The sequence below is a fragment of the Cherax quadricarinatus genome, chromosome 55 (assembly GCF_038502225.1).
Source record: "Cherax quadricarinatus isolate ZL_2023a chromosome 55, ASM3850222v1, whole genome shotgun sequence".
NCBI lineage: Eukaryota > Metazoa > Arthropoda > Malacostraca > Decapoda > Parastacidae > Cherax > Cherax quadricarinatus.
In genome coordinates, this window is record NC_091346.1 from 2,024,082 (window position 1) to 2,045,428 (window position 21,347).

The following is a 21,347-nucleotide window of genomic DNA, read 5'->3' on the forward strand; positions in this document are numbered from 1 at the left end:
GTCTACAGTTTCGCCCGTCTTGAACAGAGTTAGAGTACAGCAATACTCCAGCCTAGAGTGTCATCATTGGCTTGGCATCTCATATTTTGAAGATTGATGGTAACGATATGGCAAATACTCGGAGGAAAACTATAATACACAAAGGCACAGGTGGAAGTTACAAACACACGCGAGTCACGGGAATGTGAGTACGTATTTTTCTCAGCTTCAGAGTGTTCAGGAAGTAGAATCACCTGAAAAGTAAAGTAGTAGAGAGAAGAATATGTATGATAGGGATCACAAAGCCACAAGAGAGTAAAGCCTTTAGCAGCCAGTTTGAAAGGCAGGGTCAGGAGCTGAGACTCGACCTCTGTAATAACAATAACACCATTGAGTGAGTCAGCATGTTACAGAGACTCTTGTCTAGTGAGTTTTCAGTGAGGACTGTAATATATTTATGCTAGACTAGCACTGGAGTTATTCCTTGAATGTTGACATAAGTGATAGTGCTAGAACTTCAAGAATGGATAACCAGAACCTTCAAAACAAGAGATGCCAATCAAATGGTCACCTGTTTTCTCTAGGCTGGAATATTACTGTGCGTTATCAGCCCCTTTTTAAGGCGGCCGAAATTGCTGAGCTAGAGAATGTACAGAAAATTTTTACTGCTCGGATAAATTCAGTGATGTACCAAAATTCCTGGGAGTGCCTGAAGTTCCTTAACCTCCCACTCCTTGGAAAGGAGAGAAAGCTGCGTCATAATTTACACCTGGAAAAGTCTTAAGAGGGTCTCTTCCCTAATCTGCACACGGAAATACACTAATCAGTCAAGGAGTGGTGTTGAACCCCTGGCAGCAGAGTCCTTAAGACTCGCTCACTAAGGGTTCAAACTCACCCGTTCCCTGATTTTTTTTACAATCGTGTTATTACAATTTCGTGAGTTAGAAACACGTACAGTCACTGACGGTGTGGCGACGCTGGTACTCTAGTAGTCAACAGTAAACTCTTGCTGCTCTGCTTTTGTTGAACATTTATATTGACATGAAATTAATGTTCGTTTCAAATATATTTCAGAAACAATAAATCTACCTGTACACGATATTAAAAAAATAGCATAAAATAAATATTTTGACCTTTTATAAATATTTTCATGACATGTGGGACGCAAAATGGTACCTTTGAACTCCCAGTAAATTGAATCAGAAAAGTATTACTTATCATTATTCAGTTAAATAATTACAAAAGGTTGACTGTGTAATATTGAGTTTATGGCCTTCAGAGAATTATTTTATTTTTATTTGTGTAACTCTGTCCATCGCCTGCAAGAAATAGTATTTTTTCTGCTTTATTTTTTTTTTTGTTTTGAGGAAGATACTAACAAAATTAATTTTGTAAACTGAAAAAAAAATGATCATGGGTATTTTTCATCTGGAGAAGACTAAAAAAAATAAAAATACAGGCCCTTGTTTAACTATTACTGCCAACTTAACCCAACACATTCCAATCGTCTCTAACCCAACTTAACCTTATTCTACCTGTGCATGCCACAGGTAGAATAATTATATAGGCTGGTCCAGTCAGTGCCGGTGACTCCTGGCTTGGTGATGTCAACACTTCCCATACTGCCGACACCCGACAGTGATCATTGGTCTACACTGGGTTACTTAAGTTGCATTAGATTAGGTTGGGTTGTGTTTGGGTAGATAAGGTTAAGTTGGGTTAGAGACGATTGGAATGTGTTGGGTTAAGTTGGCAGCAATAGTTAAACAAAGGCCTGTATTTTTATTTTTTTTTAGTCTTCTCCAGATGAAAAATACCCATAATAATTGTTTTTTTCAGTTTACAAAATCTCCATTCCACAAACCAATCGATATTTCTTTCCGTTATAAATTTTTGCAGCTGTGTGTGTGTGTACTCACCTAGTTGTACTCACCTAGTTGAGGTTGCGGGGGTCGAGTCCGAGCTCCTGGCCCCGCCTCTTCACTGATCGCTACTAGGTCACTCTCCCTGAGCCGTGAGCTTTATCGTACCTCTGCTTAAAGCTATGTATGGATCCTGCCTCCACTACATCGCTTCCCAAACTATTCCACTTACTGACTACTCTGTGGCTGAAGAAATACTTCCTAACATCCCTGTGATTCATCTGTGTCTTTAGCTTCCAACTGTGTCCCCTTGTTACTGTGTCCAATCTCTGGAACATCCTGTTTTTGTCCACCTTGTCAATTCCTCTCAGTATTTTGTATGTCGTTATCATGTCCCCCTATCTCTCCTGTCCTCCAGTGTCGTCAGGTTGATTTCCCTTAACCTCTCCTCGTAGGACATACCTCTTAGCTCTGGGACTAGTCTTGTTGCAAACCTTTGCACTTTCTCTAGTTTCTTTACGTGCTTGGCTAGGTGTGGGTTCCAAACTGGTGCCGCATACTCCAATATGGGCCTAACGTATACGGTGTACAGGGTCCTGAACGATTCCTTATTAAGATGTCGGAATGCTGTTCTGAGGTTTGCTAGGCGCCCATATGCTGCAGCAGTTATTTGGTTGATGTGCGCTTCAGGAGATGTGCCTGGTGTTATACTCACCCCAAGATCTTTTTCCTTGAGTGAGGTTTGTAGTCTCTGACCCCCTAGACTGACTCGTACCTCCGCGGTTTTCTTTGCCCTTCCCCAATCTTCATGACTTTGCACTTGGTGGGATTGAACTCCAGGAGCCAATTGCTGGACCAGTTCTGCAGCCTGTCCAGATCCCTTTGTAGTTCTGCCTGGTCTTCGATCGAGTGTATTCTTCTCATCAACTTCACGTCATCTGCAAACAGGGACACCTCAGAGTCTATTCCTTCCGTCATGTCGTTCACAAATACCAGAAACAGCACTGGTCCTAGGACTGACCCCTGCGGGACCCCGCTGGTCACAGGTGCCCACTCTGACACCTCGCCACGTACCATGACTCGCTGCTGTCTTCCTGACAAGTATTCCCTGATCCATTGTAGTGCCTTCCCTGTTATCCCTGCTTGGTCCTCCAGTTTTTGCACCAATCTCTTGTGTGGAACTGTGTCAAACGCCTTCTTGCAGTCCAAGAAAATGCAATCCACCCACCCCTCTCTCTCTTGTCTTACTGCTGTCACCATGTCATAGAACTCCAGTAGGTTTGTGACACAGGATTTCCCGTCCCTGAAACCATGCTGGCTGCTGTTGATGAGATCATTCCTTTCTAGGTGTTCCACCACTCTTCTCCTGATAATCTTCTCCATGATTTTGCATACTATACATGTCAGTGACACTGGTCTGTAGTTTAATGCTTCATGTCTGTCTCCTTTTTTAAAGATTGGGACTACATTTGCTGTCTTCCATGCCTCAGGCAATCTCCCTGTTTCGATAGATGTATTGAATATTGTTGTTAGGGGTACACATAGCGCCTCTGCTCCCTCTCTCAATACCCATGGGGAGATGTTATCTGGCCCCATTGCCTTTGAGGTATCTAGCTCACTCAGAAGCCTCTTCACTTCTTCCTCGGTTGTGTGCACTGTGTCCAGCACTTGGTGGTGTGCCCCACCTCTCCGTCTTTCTGGAGTCCCTTCTGTCTCCTCTGTGAACACTTCTTTGAATCTCTTGTTGAGTTCTTCACATACTTCCCGGTCATTTCCTGTTGTCTCTCCTCCTTCCTTCCTTAGCCTGATTACCTGGTCCTTGACTGTTGTTTTCCTCCTGATGTGGCTGTACAACAGTTTCGGATCAGATTTGGCTTTCGCTGCTATGTCATTTTCATATTGTCTTTGGGCCTCCCTTCTTATCTGTGCATATTCATTTCTGGCTCTACGACTGTTCTCCTTATTCTCCTGGGTCCTTTGCCTTCTATATTTCTTCCATTCCCTAGCACACTTGGTTTTTGCCTCCCTGCACCTTTGGGTAAACCATGGGCTCATCCTGGCTTTTTCATTACTCCTGTTACCCTTGGGTACAAACCTCTCCTCAGCCTCCTTGCATTTTATTGCTACATATTCCATCATCTCATTAACTGGTTTCCCTGCCAGTTCTCTGTCCCACTGAACCCCGTTCAGGTAGTTCCTCATTCCTGTGTAGTCCCCTTTCTTGTAGTTTGGCTTCATTCGTCCTGGCCTTCCTGCTTCTCCCTCCACTTGTAGCTCTACTGTGTATTCGAAGCTTACAACCACATGGTCACTGGCCCCAAGGGGTCTTTCATATGTGATGTCCTCGATATCTGCACTACTGAAGGTGAATACTAAGTCCAGCCTTGCTGGTTCATCCTCTCCTCTCTCTCTTGTAGTGTCCCTTACGTGTTGGTACATGAAGTTCTCCAGTACCACCTCCATCATCTTAGCCCTCCAAGTATCTTGGCCCCCATGTGGGTCCAAGTTCTCCCAATCTATCTCCTTGTGGTTAAAGTCACCCATGATCAGGAGCTTTGCCCTGCATGCATGAGCTCTTCTGGCCACTCTAGCTAGTGTGTCAACCATCGCTCTATTGCTCTCGTCGTACTCTTGCCTTGGCCTCCTGCTGTTCTGTGGTGGGTTATACATCACTGCTATTACCACCTTGGGACCTCCAGAGTGAAGTGTTCCCACTATGTAATCACTTTCTTCTCCGCTATCTTCTCTCTCCAGCTCATCAAAATTCCAGCGATTTTTGATCAGCAACGCCACTCCTCCACCCCCCCTGTTCCCTCTGTCTTTCCTCAGGATTTGGTATCCCGTTGGAAAGATGGCATCTGTTATCATACCTGTAAGCTTGGTTTCTGTGAGAGCTATGATGTCCGGTGATGCTTCTTTGACTCTTTCTTGCCACTCCTCCCACTTATTTGTTATTCCATCAGCGTTTGTGTACCATACCTTCAGTTTCCTTTCCAACACTGTGGTTTGGGGGGCCTGTGTGTGTGTGTGTGTGTGTGTGTGTGTGTGTGTGTGTGTGTGTGTGTGTGTGTGTGTGTAATGCACACACAATCTTCAGTATTCACAAGAGAACTTTTTTGCATCCAAAATTCGCTGAGGTATTGTGCATATTGCAAATTGTGCATATTCTAGGTTGTTACATTCTTATTTCTAGTTTTTAATGTTCATTTTTAATAGGATCGCTGATTGTATAGATTATCATTGAATCTAAGACAAAATCTTTGTGGAAACATAGTTAATTGAAGATCAAAACTTTTACATTGTTTTGTCTGTATGTACAAAAGACGAGACTAAAGGTGGACACTGAATATAATGTTTAAGGTACAAGTTGACTCTTTGAGGTTAGACAGTCATAACGGTAAACCAGCAGTGTATACAGGCAGTTATATATTTAAATCTTGTAAACACGTTACCATTATAAACAAGAACCGTTGTTGTTAGGTAAGACACATGCAACAGTTAGACAACTTTATTCCGAAACGTTTCGCCTACACAGTAGGCTTCTTCAGTCGAATACAGAAAGTAGGCGACTGAAGAAGCCTACTGTGTAGGCGAAACGTTTCGGAATAAAGTTGTCTAACTGTTGCATATGTGTCTTACCTAACAACCTGTCGGTATTGTATACCATTTTGATGTTCAAGAACCATTGTAAACACGAAGTAAACTATTGTAAACACGTGAACAGATGTAAATTGTCGACCATTGTGAACACATGAACAAATGTAAATAACAGACCATTGTGAATGTGAACAAATGTAAATAGTCGACCGTTGTAAACACGTGAATAATTGTAAATAGTCGACCATTCTAAACACTTGAACAGTTGTAAATATGCTACCACTACAAACATTAACAGCTGTCAAATGTGAACATTTGTAAGTGTTCGATCATTATCAACACAAAAAAATGTAAAGCAGGTGAACAGTTGTAAATATACGACCATTCTAAATAATTACAATAGTAAACAGGTGACATCAGATATCAAGTAGAGTCTTCTCCACTCACTCAACAAAAGAATGTTTAGTTGAGTGTCAGCATTACATGTAATGTTCCTAACATTGTTTACCCATCACTTAGTCTGTGCTTCAGTAAATAACGTGGGTGTATCAACACCCAGTAAACAACGTGGGTATATAAACACTCAGCCCATCCTTCAGTAGTCAGTTTGGGGTAGCCAACACTTCACTATAGACAGCGATGGATTACCAACGCTTCAGGAACGACGATATGTCTGCGTTAGTGAACGTAAGAATCTATTACGACGGATATAATTCTAATCCACCTTGATGATTAACGATTCACAACACGGATTCATAAGACGCCAGTCATGCCGAACAGATCTACTGACATTCTTTAGTAATACATAAGAACATAAGAAGGAACACTGCAACAGGCCTACTGACCCATGCGGAGCAGGTCCATCCCCCCCCGATTAGATCAAGGACCCCCCCCCCGGATTAGCCCAATGTCCCACCCAGTCTGGTCACCTCCACTCAAGGATGGAGCATTGCACCAGACCCAGCAGCACAAGCTAGTCAGGTCCAACTCACACCCACCCACACCCACTCATGTATTTATCTAACCTATTTTTAAAACTACACAACGTTTTAGCTTGAATAACTGTACTCGGGAGTTTGTTCCACTCGTCCACAACTCTATTACCAAACCAGTGCTTTCCTATATCCCTCTTGAATATGAATTTTTACAACTTGAAACCATTGCTGCGAGTCCTGTCTTGGCTGGAAATTTTCAGCACGCTATTTATATCCCCTTTATTTATTCCCGTTTTCCATTTATACACCTCGATCATATCCCCCCTAATTCTACGCCTTTCGAGGGAGTGCAGATTCAGGGCCCTCAGTCTATCCTCATAGGGAAGATTTCCGATACATGGGATCATCTTTGTCATCCTCCTCTGTACGTTTTCCAGAGCATTTATATCCATTCTGTAATACGGTGACCAGAACTGAGCAGCATAGTCTAAATGAGGCTTAACCAAGGATATATAGAGTTCAAGAACAACCTGAGGACTTCTATTATATATACTTCTAGATATGAAGCCAAGAATTCTATTAGCTTTATTGCGAACACTAATGCACTGTTGTCTTGGTTTTAGATAACTGCTAACCAGAACTCCTGAATCCTTTTCGCAATCAGTAGTATTAAGATCTACATTATTTAGTTTATATGTGGCATGGTTATTTACCTGTCCAACATATAGAAATTTGCATTTGTCAATATTAAACTGCATCTGCCACTTCTCCGACCATTGCATCAGTCTATTCAAATCATCCTGGAGTGCTCTAGTGTCCTCATTAGAATGAATTGGACGGCCTATTTTGGTGTCGTCAGCAAATTTGCTTATGTCGCTATTTATTCCCTCATCTATGTCGTTTATGTAAATTGTGAACAACAACGGGCCTAACACTGACCCCTGAGGAACACCACTTGTGACGTGCCCCCATTCTGATTTCTGCCCATTTATGCAAACTCTCTGCTGTCTCTTTGTCAGCCATGCCTCTACCCAGGAAAAATTTCTCCGTCCTAAGCCGACCACTTTATTCGGCTTATCACGGCTATTAGTTACTCTGGTAAATTCTCCTGTTGACTTACGAAGTGTCTCACGGATTCTTCTAAAAACACTTTGAGCTAAGGTGGTACGAGTTGCTATGAAATCATCAGGGTTGTAATTGGGTTTCGGTGCAGAATATAACAACTCATAAGGCAAACGCTTGTCTACACCATACAACGCATAATGTGGAGTGTCACCTATCGAAGCATTGTAAGCAGAATTTATGGCACATTGAACATCAGGTATAGCTTCATCCCAGGTTTCACTGTTGAGATTGATAGTGGCTCTCAAGACATCAAGTACTTTCTTACTGGAGGAATGAACAAACTCGGTGGAGTGGATGGCTCTCCCCGGTTAAAAAAAAAGATAACGCCATAACACGCTATATTAGCAAGGGAGAACGGATCTACTATCTCTAACTGCAAGCACAGGGGAAAAGAAATGAACGCGGTCGACAATACTGGTATACATTCTGAGTCGCACACAGTGACACGAGGTATCAGCTATAGAGAGACTGCTCTTATAAACATTAACATGTGAAGATTACTCGAGAAACAACTTTTTACACTGCACGGATTACTGTCAACGAGGATAAGTATCACCATCTGGAACACAACTATGCTGACAGTCTTCACATTCATTGTGGTCTGTACGTCCATTGTGTCTTTACTTCCACTATGGTCTTTACGTTCATTGTGGTCTTTACATCCATTGTGGTCTTTACATCCATTGTGGTCTTTACACCCATTGTGGTCTTTACATCCATTGTGGTCTTTACACCCATTGTGGTCTTTACACCCATTGTGGTCTTTACATCCATTGTGGTCTTTACACCCATTGTGGTCTTTACATCCATTGTGGTCTTTACACCCATTGTGGTCTTTACACCCATTGTGATCTTTACACCCATTGTGGTCTTTACACCCATTGTGGTCTTTACATCCATTGTGGTCTTTACACCCATTGTGGTCTTTACACCCATTGTGGTCTTTACACCCATTGTGGTCTTTACATCCATTGTGGTCTTTACATCCATTGTGGTCTTTACACCCATTGTGGTCTTTACACCCATTGTGGTCTTTACATCCATTGTGGTCTTTACACCCATTGTGGTCTTTACACCCATTGTGGTCTTTACATCCATTGTGGTCTTTACACCCATTGTGGTCTTTACACCCATTGTGGTCTTTACGTTCATTGTGGTCTTTACACCCATTGTGGTCTTTACGTTCATTGTGGTCTTTACATCCATTGTGATCTTTACATCCATTGTGGTCTTTACACCCATTGTGATCTTTACATCCATTGTGGTCTTTACATCCATTATGGTCTTTACATTCATTATGGTCTTTACTTACCAATTGTGGTCTTTACATACATTGTGGCTTTGCAGTCATTGTGGTCTTACATTGTGATCTTTACATTCATTGTGGTCTTTATATTCATTGTGGTCTTTACATCCATTGTGGTCTTTACATCCATTGTGGTCTTTGTTTCCATTGTGATCTTTACATTCATTGTGGTCTTTACTTGCATTGTGGTCTTTACATTCATTGTGGTCTTTACATCCATTGTGGTCTTTACTTCCATTGTGGTCTTTACATTCATTGTGGTCTTTACATCCATTGTGGTCTTTACTTCCATTGTGGTCTTTACATTCATTGTGGTCTTTACATCCATTGTGGTCTTTACATTCATTGTGATCTTTGCACTAATTGTGGTCTTTATTTCCACTGTGGTTTTTACATCCATTGTGGTCTTACATTGTTGTCTTCCATTGTCTTTACTTCCATTGTGGTCTTTACTTCCATTGTGATCTTACATTGTCTTCCATTGTATTTACTTCCATTGTGATCTTACATTGTCTTCCATTGTATTTACTTCCATTGTGGTCTTTACTTCCACTGTGGTTTTTACAACCATTGTGGTCTTTACATTCATCGTGGTCTTTACTTCCATTGTGGTCTTTACTTCCACTGTGGTCTTTACAACCATTGTGGTCTTTACATTCATCGTGGTCTTTACTTTCATTGTGGTCTTTACTTTCATTGTGGTCTTTACAACCATTGTGGTTATTACAACCCAGAATTCCAAATGGCCTGTTACCCCGGGTGTAATGGGAGCAAAATAAACACAGCAGAAAAAGTTTAGACTTATATTATCCTTCACCAATTTAGAACAGCAATATGTACACTATGTACAGTGAAAAGTATAGTGCACTCCACGGTAAGCAAGGCAGAAATAGAAGCCACAAGATAGCAGACCGTGCTTCAACCAGCTCTAGAATGAGAATGACAAGGGCAGACAGGAGAGCGGTACCCACATAACCTCTGCGATTGCCAAACCCATCTTCTTATTGGCTAGAACCTGGTCACTAGTTGAACGACGGGGCCCCATCATCAACTCTTAGCAACCTGGTTCGCTGGTTGGGGGAGATAGCCTGTAAATGAGGGTGTGTACATGCGCCGAATAAAGGTTACGTACTCTTTGCATGCCACACCCCCAACCAGAGAAGGCTCAGGATTAGGCTGCCACCTCCCAGTGGTAACCGTGCCGCCATGGCACAAAATAATGGGACCGCCTTTCCACTCCACCATCCAACTCTTAGAGCTCAGCTTTTCTCGTGACCAAAAGCCAAACCCTAAACTTAGAGTGAGACAGCAGTCAGACAAGCTAGCATAGGTTCAAGATACAGGCGGACGGTAGCCCGCATCCCCTCACTAAAAAAAAGCCCCACACCAGGGGATAAAAAAGAAGAGCGTGAAAAGGGGTTACCACAAATAACATCCTAACCTAAATAAATAAAAATATTAGACTCTAGATAAAGAATCTGCCAACATATTTTCTTTGCCGGCAATATATTTAATGGAAATATTATAGGGCTGCAGCCTTAGCGTCCAGCGCATAAGCCTTGTGGTTCTTCATGGCTTGGAGATATACTAGAGGATTGTGATCACTGTAGACTGTGACCACCTGCGATGTCTGGCCCACATAAACATCGAAATGCTCCAAAGCCAATACCAGCACGAGGGCTTCTTTTTCAATGGTAGAGTAAGCCCTCTGATGTGGCTGGAACTTGGCTGAAAAGTATGCTACAGGCTGCAACTCCTCGTTCCCGATTTGTAATAGTACTGCCCCAACCCCAGACTCTCAAGCATCAACCTGTAATGAAAAAGGTTTGGAGAAGTCTGGAGACAAGAGAATGGGTGCAGTACACAATCTTTTTGCTTTATTAAAAGCAGTGTTACAGTCTGAGGTCCAATTAAAGGGAACTTTGTGACTGGTAAGAGAGGTAAGAGGGGCTACAATATCTGAGAAATTCTTACAGAATCTTCTGTAAAATCCTATCATGCCTAGGAAACGTGGTCTTTACATTCATTGTGCTCTTTGCATTAATTGTGGTCTTTGTGGTCTTCCATTGTGGGCTTTACATTCATTCTAGTCTTTACTTACATTGTGGTCTTTACATTAATTGTGGTCTTTGCTTACACTGGGGTCTTTACTTCAATAGTGGTGGTTAAGGTAAGATTGTTATTTTTTACCCCGGGAAAGGGGAGGGTTAGCCACTCGGAATAACCCAAGAAAGTCAGTGTGTCATCGAGGACTGTCATGTTTCTATTTTGGTCCTTCAATATTGTCCCCCCAGGATGCTACCCACACCACATTTAGTCATTGTGGTTGTATATAAGCCACCAGATGCAGCTTCCCAACAGTTCAAGGAACAGTTATTAAAAACTGATTAATGTCTGGAAAGACTCCCAATCATAGTCCCAAGCATCTTGCTGCTTGGTGATTTTACTCATGCATACAAAATGGAAGAATGTAGCAGATAATGTTATAGCAGATACTAGCCCTGAAGGCAGCTCAGATGAAAAGTCTTATATATACACACACACATATATACACACATATATATACACACACACACACACACACACACATATACACACACACACACACACACACACACACACACAGCGACAGTATGAAAATGACATAGCATCGAAAATCAAGACTGACCCGAAACTGTTGTATAGCCACATCAGGAGGAAGACAACAGTCAAAGACTAGGTGATCAGACTAAGGACAGAAGGGAAAGAACTTAAAAGAAACGATCAGGAGGTATGTGAGGAGCTAAACAGGAGATTTAAGGAAGTTTTTACAGTAGAGACAGGAAGGGCTGTGGGAAGACAGCACAGAAGGGAACATCAAGAGGGAATATACCAACAAGTGTTGGATGACATACGAACAACCGAGGAGGAGGTGAAGAAGCTGCTAAGTGACCTTGATACCTCAAAGGCGATGGGACCGGACAATATCTCCCCATGGGTCCTTAGAGAAGGAGCAGAGATGCTGTGCGTGCCTCTAACCACAATCTTCAACACATCCCTTGAAACTGGGCAACTACCTGAGAAATGGTAAGACAGCGAATGTAGCCCCCATATTTAAGAAAGGAAACAGAAACGAGGCGCTAAACTACAGAACTGTGTCTCTGACATGTATTGTGTGCAAAATCATGGAGAAGATTATCAGGAGGAGAGTGGTCGAACACCTGGAATGGAACAAGATTATAAATGAAAACCAGCATGGGTTCATGGAAGTCAAATCTTGTATCACAAACCTCCTGGAGTTTTATGACAAGGTAACAGAAGTAAGACACGAGGGAGAGGGGTGGATTGATTGCGTTTTCCTAGACTGCAGGAAGGCCTTTGACACAGTTCCCCACAAGAGATTAGTGCAGAAGCTGGAGGATCAGGCGCATGTAACAGGGAGGGCACTGCAGTGGATCAGGGAATACCTGACAGGGAGGCAGCAACGAGTCATGGTACGTGAAGAGGTATCACAGTGGGCGCCTGTGACGAGCGGGGTCCCACAGGGGTCAGTTCTAGGACCAGTGCTATTTTTGATATATGCGAACGACATGATGGAAGGAATAGACTCTGAAGTGTCCCTATTCGCAGATGATGTGAAGTTGATGAGAAGAATTAAATCGGATGAGGATGAGGCAGGACTGCAGAGAGACCTGGACAGGCTGGACATGTGGTCCAGAAACTGGCTTCTCGAATTCAATCCTGCCAAATGCAGTGCATGAAGATTGGGGAGGGGCAAAGAAGACCGCAGACAGAGTATAGGCTAGGTGGACAAAAACTACAGACCTCATGGAGAAAGACCTCGGGGTGACCATAACACCGAGCACGTCACCGGAGGCACACATCAACCAAATAACTGCTGCAGCATACGGGCACCTGGCAGACCTGAGAATAGCGTTCCGATACCTTAATAAGGAATCGTTCAAGACACTGTACACTGTGTGTGTTAGGCCCATACTGGAGTATGCAGCACCAGTCTGGAACCCACACCTGGTCAAGCACGTCAAGAAGTTAGAGAAAGTACAAAGGTTTGCAACAAAGCTAGTCCCAGAGCTCAGGGGAATGTCGTACGAGGAAAGGTTCAGGGAAATCGGACTGACGACACTGGAGGACAGAAGGGTCAGGGGAGACATGATAACGACATACAAGATACTGCAGGGAATAGACAGGGTGGACAGAGATAGGATGTTCCAGAGAGGAGACACAGGAACAAGGGGTCACAACTGGAAGCTGAAGACTCAGACGAGTCACAGGGACGTTAGGAAGTATTTCTTCAGTCATAGAGTCGTCAGGAAGTGGGATAGCCTAGCAAGTGAAGTAGTGGAGGCAGGAACCATACATAGTTTTAAGAAGAGGTATGATAAAGCTCAGGAAGCAGAGAGAGAGAGTGTCGTGGGGGTTCTTAAAAGGAGATTTGAGGGTTGAAGGTAGACACACTAGTTGGATGGTAACGATATATATTGTCAGACTGTGATGGGAGATGAAGCCCAGCCTGCTTTGTCCTGCCTGTCTACACGCCGACTGAGCTGTGACGTAACAGGGTACGGTCTCCTCTGGAACGGTGAAGCAGTCATCGTAGGAGTCACTGTAGGTTTTCACTCAACTAGGACGTTATCACCATCTGGAACATTAGGAACAACAACAGACACTCTAGTGAGAGCACTAGCCGCAACAGAGACGTCTTTCTGCAGACGGCATGTGACATCAACAAGAGATGGCATTACTAGTTTCAAGTAATCGTTTTCCGACAAGGCGTACCCTGTGGAGAAACTACTACTTGGACTAGCAGACATTGCAGGGATAGGCTGAGCACTCAAAGCAGTCTGAGCGTCCTCGGACACTTGAGGCAATACACTATCTTGCATATCTGAAGGTGTAGGTGGAACACAGATGGGAGTGACAGAGTTACCAGTGCCTGACCGCTTGGGTACGCTACTGGAGAATGCATTGCCTTGTAAGGACTTAATCCGTACATCATACTCTGCAGCAGTATGGCAGATTTCTGATCCAAGCTGGTAACCCCAAAATGGAACAATCAAGTCGTCAATTTGGGCATGCCATCGGTAAGGGTTGAGCACAATGCGTAAGTCTCGCATGGAAGCAAATCCCAGTAGAAGGTCACCAGGGAAAGTAATCTGGTCGACAACAAGAAAAGCAGCAGTAAAGTCTCTACCTTGGATAGTAAAGGAGAGCGAAGTCTGACCTCGGACTCGCAGAAGGGAACCAGCTACTCCACTAAGGGAGGTTACAGTAGTTGGTTCAACGAGGAGAACGCGTCGTAACTGCTTCTCTTTGAACAAGCTAGACCTGATGACATTAACTTGCGCACCAGAGTCCATGAACACATGAACGGGCGCATTATGGATAGAAGCTTGTACTAAGGGACCAATCGTTTCGTTAGGAGTTATATGCAAACAGAAAGGTGGGTTGTCATCGGAGAAGGCATTTTCTACTTCATCCCCAAATTCCTCTACGTCAGAGACGTGTGAAGCAGCATCAACAGCGAGGTTGTCATTCTCAAGGCTGGCTAAGGCTTCATAGGAATTTTGAACTGGGATGGTGTACTCATTATCTCCTACTGTCACGACTGGACGAGTAGACTGGGGCGCTCGGATTCCCCCGAATTGGAAGAATGAGCCTGGTTCTGGTTAGTTTGAGAACCACGACGTCTGTTTCCTCTCCTGGCTCTGCGGTTGCAACGGCCACGGAAAGATCTAGAGTACTGCAGGTTGTAGAGAAAATTGCACTCAGATGTGTCATGTCCATGTATTCTATGATAAGTACAGTAGGGAAGATCTGACTGGTACTCATCCTCAGTACGACGCCTCTTAGGGTGACTATCAGGACAATTAATTGCAATATGGCCACGGTAACCACAATTGTAGCAAGTTCTTTGACTGTGGGTACTGTACATACTACGGGTGCTACGGGAATGATGGCTCTTAACACTAGCTTTGGATGATGGACGCGAGCAAAGCTAGGAAGCAGAGAGAGAGGACCTAGTAGCAATCAGTGAAGAGGCGGGGCCAGGAGCTTAGTCTCGACCCCTGCAACCACAATTAGGCGAGTACAATTAGGCGAGTACGTACGTACACACACACACACACACACAGATGTTAGGAAGTATTTCTTCAGCCACAGAGTAGTCAGTAAGTGGAATAGTTTGGGAAGCGATGTAGTGGAGGCAGGATCCATACATAGCTTTAAGCAGAGGTATGATGAAGCTCACGGCTCAGGGAGAGTGACCTAGTAGCGATCAGTGAAGAGGCGGGGCCAGGAGCTCGGACTCGACCCCCGCAACCTCAACTAGGTGAGTACAACTAGGTGAGTACACACACACACACACACACACACACACACACACACAGGAAATTTAAGGAATTATTCACAGTGGAGACAGGAAGGACTCTGGGAAGACAGGACAGAGGGGGACACCAACAGGGAATAGACCAACAGGTGCTGGACGATATGCACACAACTGAGGAGGAGGTGAAGAAACTGCTAAGTGGCCTTGATACCTCACAAGCTATGGGACCGGACAACATCTCCCTGTGGGTCCTCAGGGAGGGAGCAGATATACTGTGTGTGCCATTAACCACAATCTTCAACACATCCCTTGAAACTGGGCAACTACCTGAGGTATGGAAGACCGCAAATGTAGTTCCCATTTTTAAAAAGGAGACAGAAAAGAGGCACTAAATTACAGACCAGTGTCACTGACCTGTATAGTATGCAAAGTCATGGAGAAGATTATCTGGAGGAGAGTGGTGGAGCACCTGGAATGGAACAAGATTATAAACGATAACCAGCACGGATTCATGGAAGGCAAATCCTGTGTCACAAACCTTCCAGATTTCTATTACGAAGTTACAGAAGTGCGACACGAGAGAGAGGGGTGAGTTGATTGCATTTTCTTGGACTGCAAGAAGGCCTTCGACACAGTTCCTCACAAGAGACTAGTGCAGAAACTAGAGGATCAGGCGCGTATAATAGGAAGGGCACTGAAATGGATCAGAGAATACCTGACAGGGAGGCAACAACGAGTCATGGTACGGGATGAGGTATCACAGTGGGCACCTGTGACGAGCGGTGTCCCACAGGGGTCGGTCCTAGGACCAGTGCTATTTCTGGTATATGTGAATGATATGATGGACGGGATAGACTCAGAGGTGTCCCTGTTCGCAGATGATGTGATGTTAATGAGGAGAATTAAATCAGATGAGGACCAGGCAGGACTTCAAAGAGACCTGGACACGTGGCCCAGCAACTGGCTTCTTGAATTCAACCCTGCCAAGTGCAAAGTCATGAAGATTGGAGAAAGGCAAAGAAGACCGCAGGCAGAGTATAGACTAGGTGGCCAAGGACTGCAAGCCTCGCTCAGGTAGAAAGGTCTTGGGGTGACCATAACACCGAGCATGTCTCCGGAGGCACACATCAACCAGATAACTGCTGCAGCATACGGGCACCTGGCAAACCTGAGAATAGCGTCCCGATACCTTAATAAGGAATCGTTCAAGACACTGTACACTGTGTACGTCAGGCCCATACTAGAGTATGCAGCTCCTGTTTGGAACCCACACCTGGTCAAACACGTCAAGAAATTAGAGAAAGTGCAAAGGTTTGCAACAAGGCTAGTTCCGGAGGTCAGGGGTATGTCTTACGAAGAAAGGTTGAGGGACATCGGACTGACGACATTGGAGGACAGGAGGGTCAGGGGAGACATGATAACGACTTACAAAATAGTGCGTGGAATAGATAAGGTAGACAAGAGACAGGTTGTTCCAGAGAGGGGACACAGAAACAAGGGGTCACAATTGGAAGCTGAGACTCAGACGAGTCATAGGGATGTTAGGAAGTATTTCTTCAGTCATAGAGTCCTCAGGAAGTGGACTAGCCTAACAAGTGATGTAGTGGAGGCAGGAACCATACATAGCTTTATGTTGAGGTATGACAAAGCTCTGGAAGCAGAGAGAGAGAGAGAGAGAGAGAGAGAGAGAGAGAGAGAGAGAGAGAGAGAGAGAGAGAGAGAGAGAGGGGACCTAGTAGCGATCAGTGAAGAGGCGGGGCCAGGAGCTGTCTCTCGACCCCTGCAACCACAATTAGGCGAGTACAATTAGGTGAGTACACACACATACGTACATTAGGAAGTATTTCTTCAGTCACAGTTGTCAGGAAGTGGAATAGCCTGGGTAGTGATGTAGTGGAGGCAGGATCCATACATAGCTTTAAGAAGAGGTATGATAAAGCTCACGGAGCGGGAAGAGTGACCGCTTAGCGGCCAGTTGAAGAGGCGGAGCCAGGAGCTGTGACTCGACCCCCGCAACCACAACTAGGCGAGTACACACACGCATGCACGAACGTGTTGCTAAATTTCGGCAATAAATACACCCTAAGCCAACAGATAGTGGAGCCAACAAGACTGGAAAACACACTTGACCTTATTTTCACAAATAATGATGACCTGGTAAGAAACATATCAAAAACAACTAATTCGGATCACAATCTAGTTGAAGTCCAGACTTATATGGACAGGGGTCCTGACCACCAAAATGCACACATCTGTGAGGGTACCTTCACCAAATTCAACTTCAACAATATCAACTAGGATCAGGTAAACTATGTCCATGTCCATGATGGGAAGATATCTTAAATAACATGGATCATTGCCAGTGACTTACTATCAACTTCTTGGCATAGTCCCGTAAGAAAAAAAAGAAAAGTAAACTGGACAGAGAGACGCTCCCTCCACAGGAGAAGGCGAAGAATCACTGAGCTCCTCTAAGGGGCTAGATTATTATCCGAGACAGGGAAGGAAGCACTGACCAGGGAAGTGGAATGTATTGAACTTAAGCTAAATGATTCATACAGAAGCCAGGAGAAACAGGATGAGCTAGGAACAATTAGTTAAATCGAAAGAAATTAAAAATATTTTTTTTTCATATGCCAAAAACAATGTTCCTGCTCAGACAAGATAGAACTTAAACATATGAGAACAAAGGAGTGAGATACTGAAGTCTCAATATGACTGTGTTTAGCGATCCATTAATCAGTCTGAAGATCGACAGTCCAAATTATTTTTTCATGAATGAGCCTCAAAGCCCTGTCAGTGTATGCCAAATTTCTGGCATAACCCTAATTCTACTGGACTGAAAAATCCATTGACAACATGACATGCCCATGCACACAGCCCCAGGCCCAGACTCGTGGAACTCCATGTTCATTAAGAACTGCAAGACAGCGTAGACAGAAGTGTAATCTCACGGTCACTAAAAACAATGGATATAGCCCCGCTCCATAAAGGTGGCAGCAAAGCAGTAGCTAAGAACTATACGAGTAGATCAATAGCTTTAACATCCTACTTCATAAAAATCTTTTAAAAGAGTTCTAAGAAATATGATCGCAAATCACTTGGATTCCCAACAGTTGCACAAACCAGGGCAGCATGTGTTAAATTTAAAGCAGATCGATCCTGCCTCTCGCAACTACTGGACCACTATGGCATGGTCTTCTATGCTCTGGAAGACAAACAGAATGCAGATACACAGATTTTGCAAAACCCTTTGACAAGAGCGATCATGGTGTAATAGCGCACAAAATGCATACTAAAGGGATAACTGACAATGTGAGTAGATGGAGCTTCAACTTTTTAACTGATCGAACACACAGTAGTGGTAAACAGAGGTAAGTCGGAGGATGCCACAGTGAAAAGGTCTGTTCCACAATGCACAGTACTTTCCTCCATCCTGTCCCTCATCATATCAGATATAGACAGATGTAAACCATATCACCGTGTCATCCTTTGCAAACGTTACTAAAATCTGCATGAGACTGTCATCCATTGAGGACATGGTTAGTCTTCAAGCAGATGTAAACCAAGTTTTTCAATGGGCAACAGAGAACAATATGATGTTCAATGAAGACAAATTCCAACTACTCCATTATGGAAAATTGGAGGAAATAATAGCAAGAACTGAGTATAATAAAAACTCTAATCACACAATAGAGTGGAAAAGTAATGTGAAGGACTTGGGAGTGTTATTTCAGAGGATCTCACCTTCAAGGATCACAACAGTGTCACAATCATATCTGCGAGGAAAGTGATAGGATGTACAATGAGAACCTTCAAAACAAGGGATTCCAGGCAATGATCCTTTTTAAATCACTGATTCTCTTCAGGCTGGAATACTGCTGTACAATTACAGCTTCAAGGCAGGTGAAATTGCAGATCTAGAGAATGTACAGAGAACCTTTACAGTACATATAAGTCCCGTCAAACACTTTAATTACTGGGGATGCTTGGAGTCACTGGACCTGTACTCACTGAAGTGCAGGCGTCAGAGAGAGATAATCTACACCTGGAAAATCCTAGAGGGGCTATTCCCAAATTTGCACACAGAGATCACTCCCTACGAAAGCAAAAGGCTGGATTTCGGCGCAACAGACCCCCAACGAAAAGTAGGGGCAGTAATAGTACACTAAGAAAAAAAAAACTAAGTGTCCGGGGCCTACGACTCTTCAACAGCCCTGGCTACCTACCTGGAGGGCATTCCGGGGATCAACGCCCCCGCGGCCTTTCCACGACCAGTGCTCCAGGTGGATCAGGGCCTGATCAACGAGGCTGTTGCTGCTGGCCGCACGTAATCCAAAGTACGAACCACACACCGGCTGATCCACCACCCACTTTAAGTATCTGTCCAGCTCCCTCTTGAAAACAACCAGGAGTCTATTGGTAATGACCCTTATGGCTGGTGGGAGGCTGTTGAACAATCTTGAGCCCTGGTCACTTATTGTGTTTTCTCTTAGTCTACCAGTGACTCCCCTTCTTTTCACTGTGGATATATTGCATCGCCTGCCAAGTCTTTTCCTTTCGTAGGGAGTGATTTCTGTGTGCAGATTATGAACCAGTCCCTCCAGAATCTTCCAGGTGTAGATTATGATATTTATCTCACCTGCGCTCCAGTGAGTACAAGTCATGTGCTTCCAGGCGTTCCCAGCAGTTAAAGTGTTTGATGGAACTTATACGTGCAGTTAAAGTCCTCTGTATCTTCTCTAGATCTGCAATTTCACCTGCCTTGAATGAGGATGTTAATTTACAGCAGTATTCCAGCTTAGAGAGAAGTAATTTAAAAAGGATCATCATTGGTTTAGCATCTCTTGTCTTGAATGCTCCCATTATCCATCGTATTAGTTTCCTCGCAGATGTGATAGTGGCATTGTTGTGGTCCTTAAAGGTGAGATCTTCGGACATTACCACACCCAGGTCCTTCACATTACTTTTCCGCTCTATTGTGTGATTACAGTTTGTAGTATACTCAGTCCTAGCTATTATTTCCTTCAGTTTTCCATAACGGAGTAGTTGGAATTTGTCATCATTGAACATCATATTGTTCTCCGTTACCCACTGGAAAACTTGGTTTATATCTTCTTGGAGATTTACCGTGTCCTCATTGGATGACACTTTCATGCAGATCCTAGTATCGTCTGCAAAGGATGATACAGTGCTATGGTTTACATCTCTGTCTGATATGAGGATGAGGAACAGGATAGGGGCGAGTACTGTGCCTTATGCAACAGAGCTCTTCACTATGGCAGCTTCCGATTTAACTCTGTTTGAAGATTCATCTGCCTACTTTGCCAGTTATTCCTTTAGCACGTATTTTGTGTGCTATTACACCATGATCTCGCTTGTCAAAGGCTTTTGCAAAATCTGTGTATACTACATCTACATTCTGTTTTCCAGTGCATCTAGGACCATATCATAGTGGCTGCCTTCAAGAAGGAGCTGGACAGACACCTAAAGTCAATACCCGATCAGCCGGGTTGTGGTTCACATGTTAAACTATGTGCTACCCTCAGTAACAGCCTGGTGGCCCTGATCCACCAGGAGGCCTGGTCAAGAACTAGGCTGCTGGGGAATTGACCCTCCGAACACCCTCCAGGTAGGTAGGTAGATAGTTGACTAAAACCCAGGCACATACTGCCAAGTGAACAGGGACAACAGGTGTAAGGACACACCCAACGTTTCCACCAGTGTCGGGGGTCGAACCACGGACACTCAGAATGTGAGTTGAGCTATCAACCAAGCCACAGGACACGATGCTTGCACACTTAATTAACTCTTCCTTGAGTATAAATTATAAGTTTTGTAAAGTAGTAAATTGGGTGGGAGTTAATCCTTTTACGTACACAGTATCACGCAGTTTTTATTCATTGTGGCTATTGTTATGCATAGAGTTTGGAAATGAAAATGTAAGTCTGAGCTAACTGTGAAGAAAACGTGACGGTAACACCCGTTTTCTGTGGCGGTTGACTAGAGGATAACTAAAGCATTTGTGCTGCTGCTCTGAAGGATGCTGTACACACCTGCTTCCTGACGCACACCTGTACATGCTCCCTCATACAAACCTGTACCTGCTCTCTCTCTCCTCTCTCTCCTCTCTCTCCTCTCTCTCTCTCTCCTCTCTCTCTCTCTCTCTCTCTCTCTCTCTCTCTCTCTCTCTTCTCTCTCTTCTCTCTCTTCTCTCT

The 21,347-nt window shown here is 44.0% G+C and overlaps 1 protein-coding gene across 1 annotated transcript in view; it reads left to right on the forward strand.

Moving 5' to 3' along the window:
- The window catches only part of LOC128698917 (mucin-2), a 770,561-nt gene that overhangs the window by 140,355 nt on the left and 608,859 nt on the right, over positions 1-21,347 (forward strand). The gene's annotated exons all lie outside the window — the stretch shown is intronic.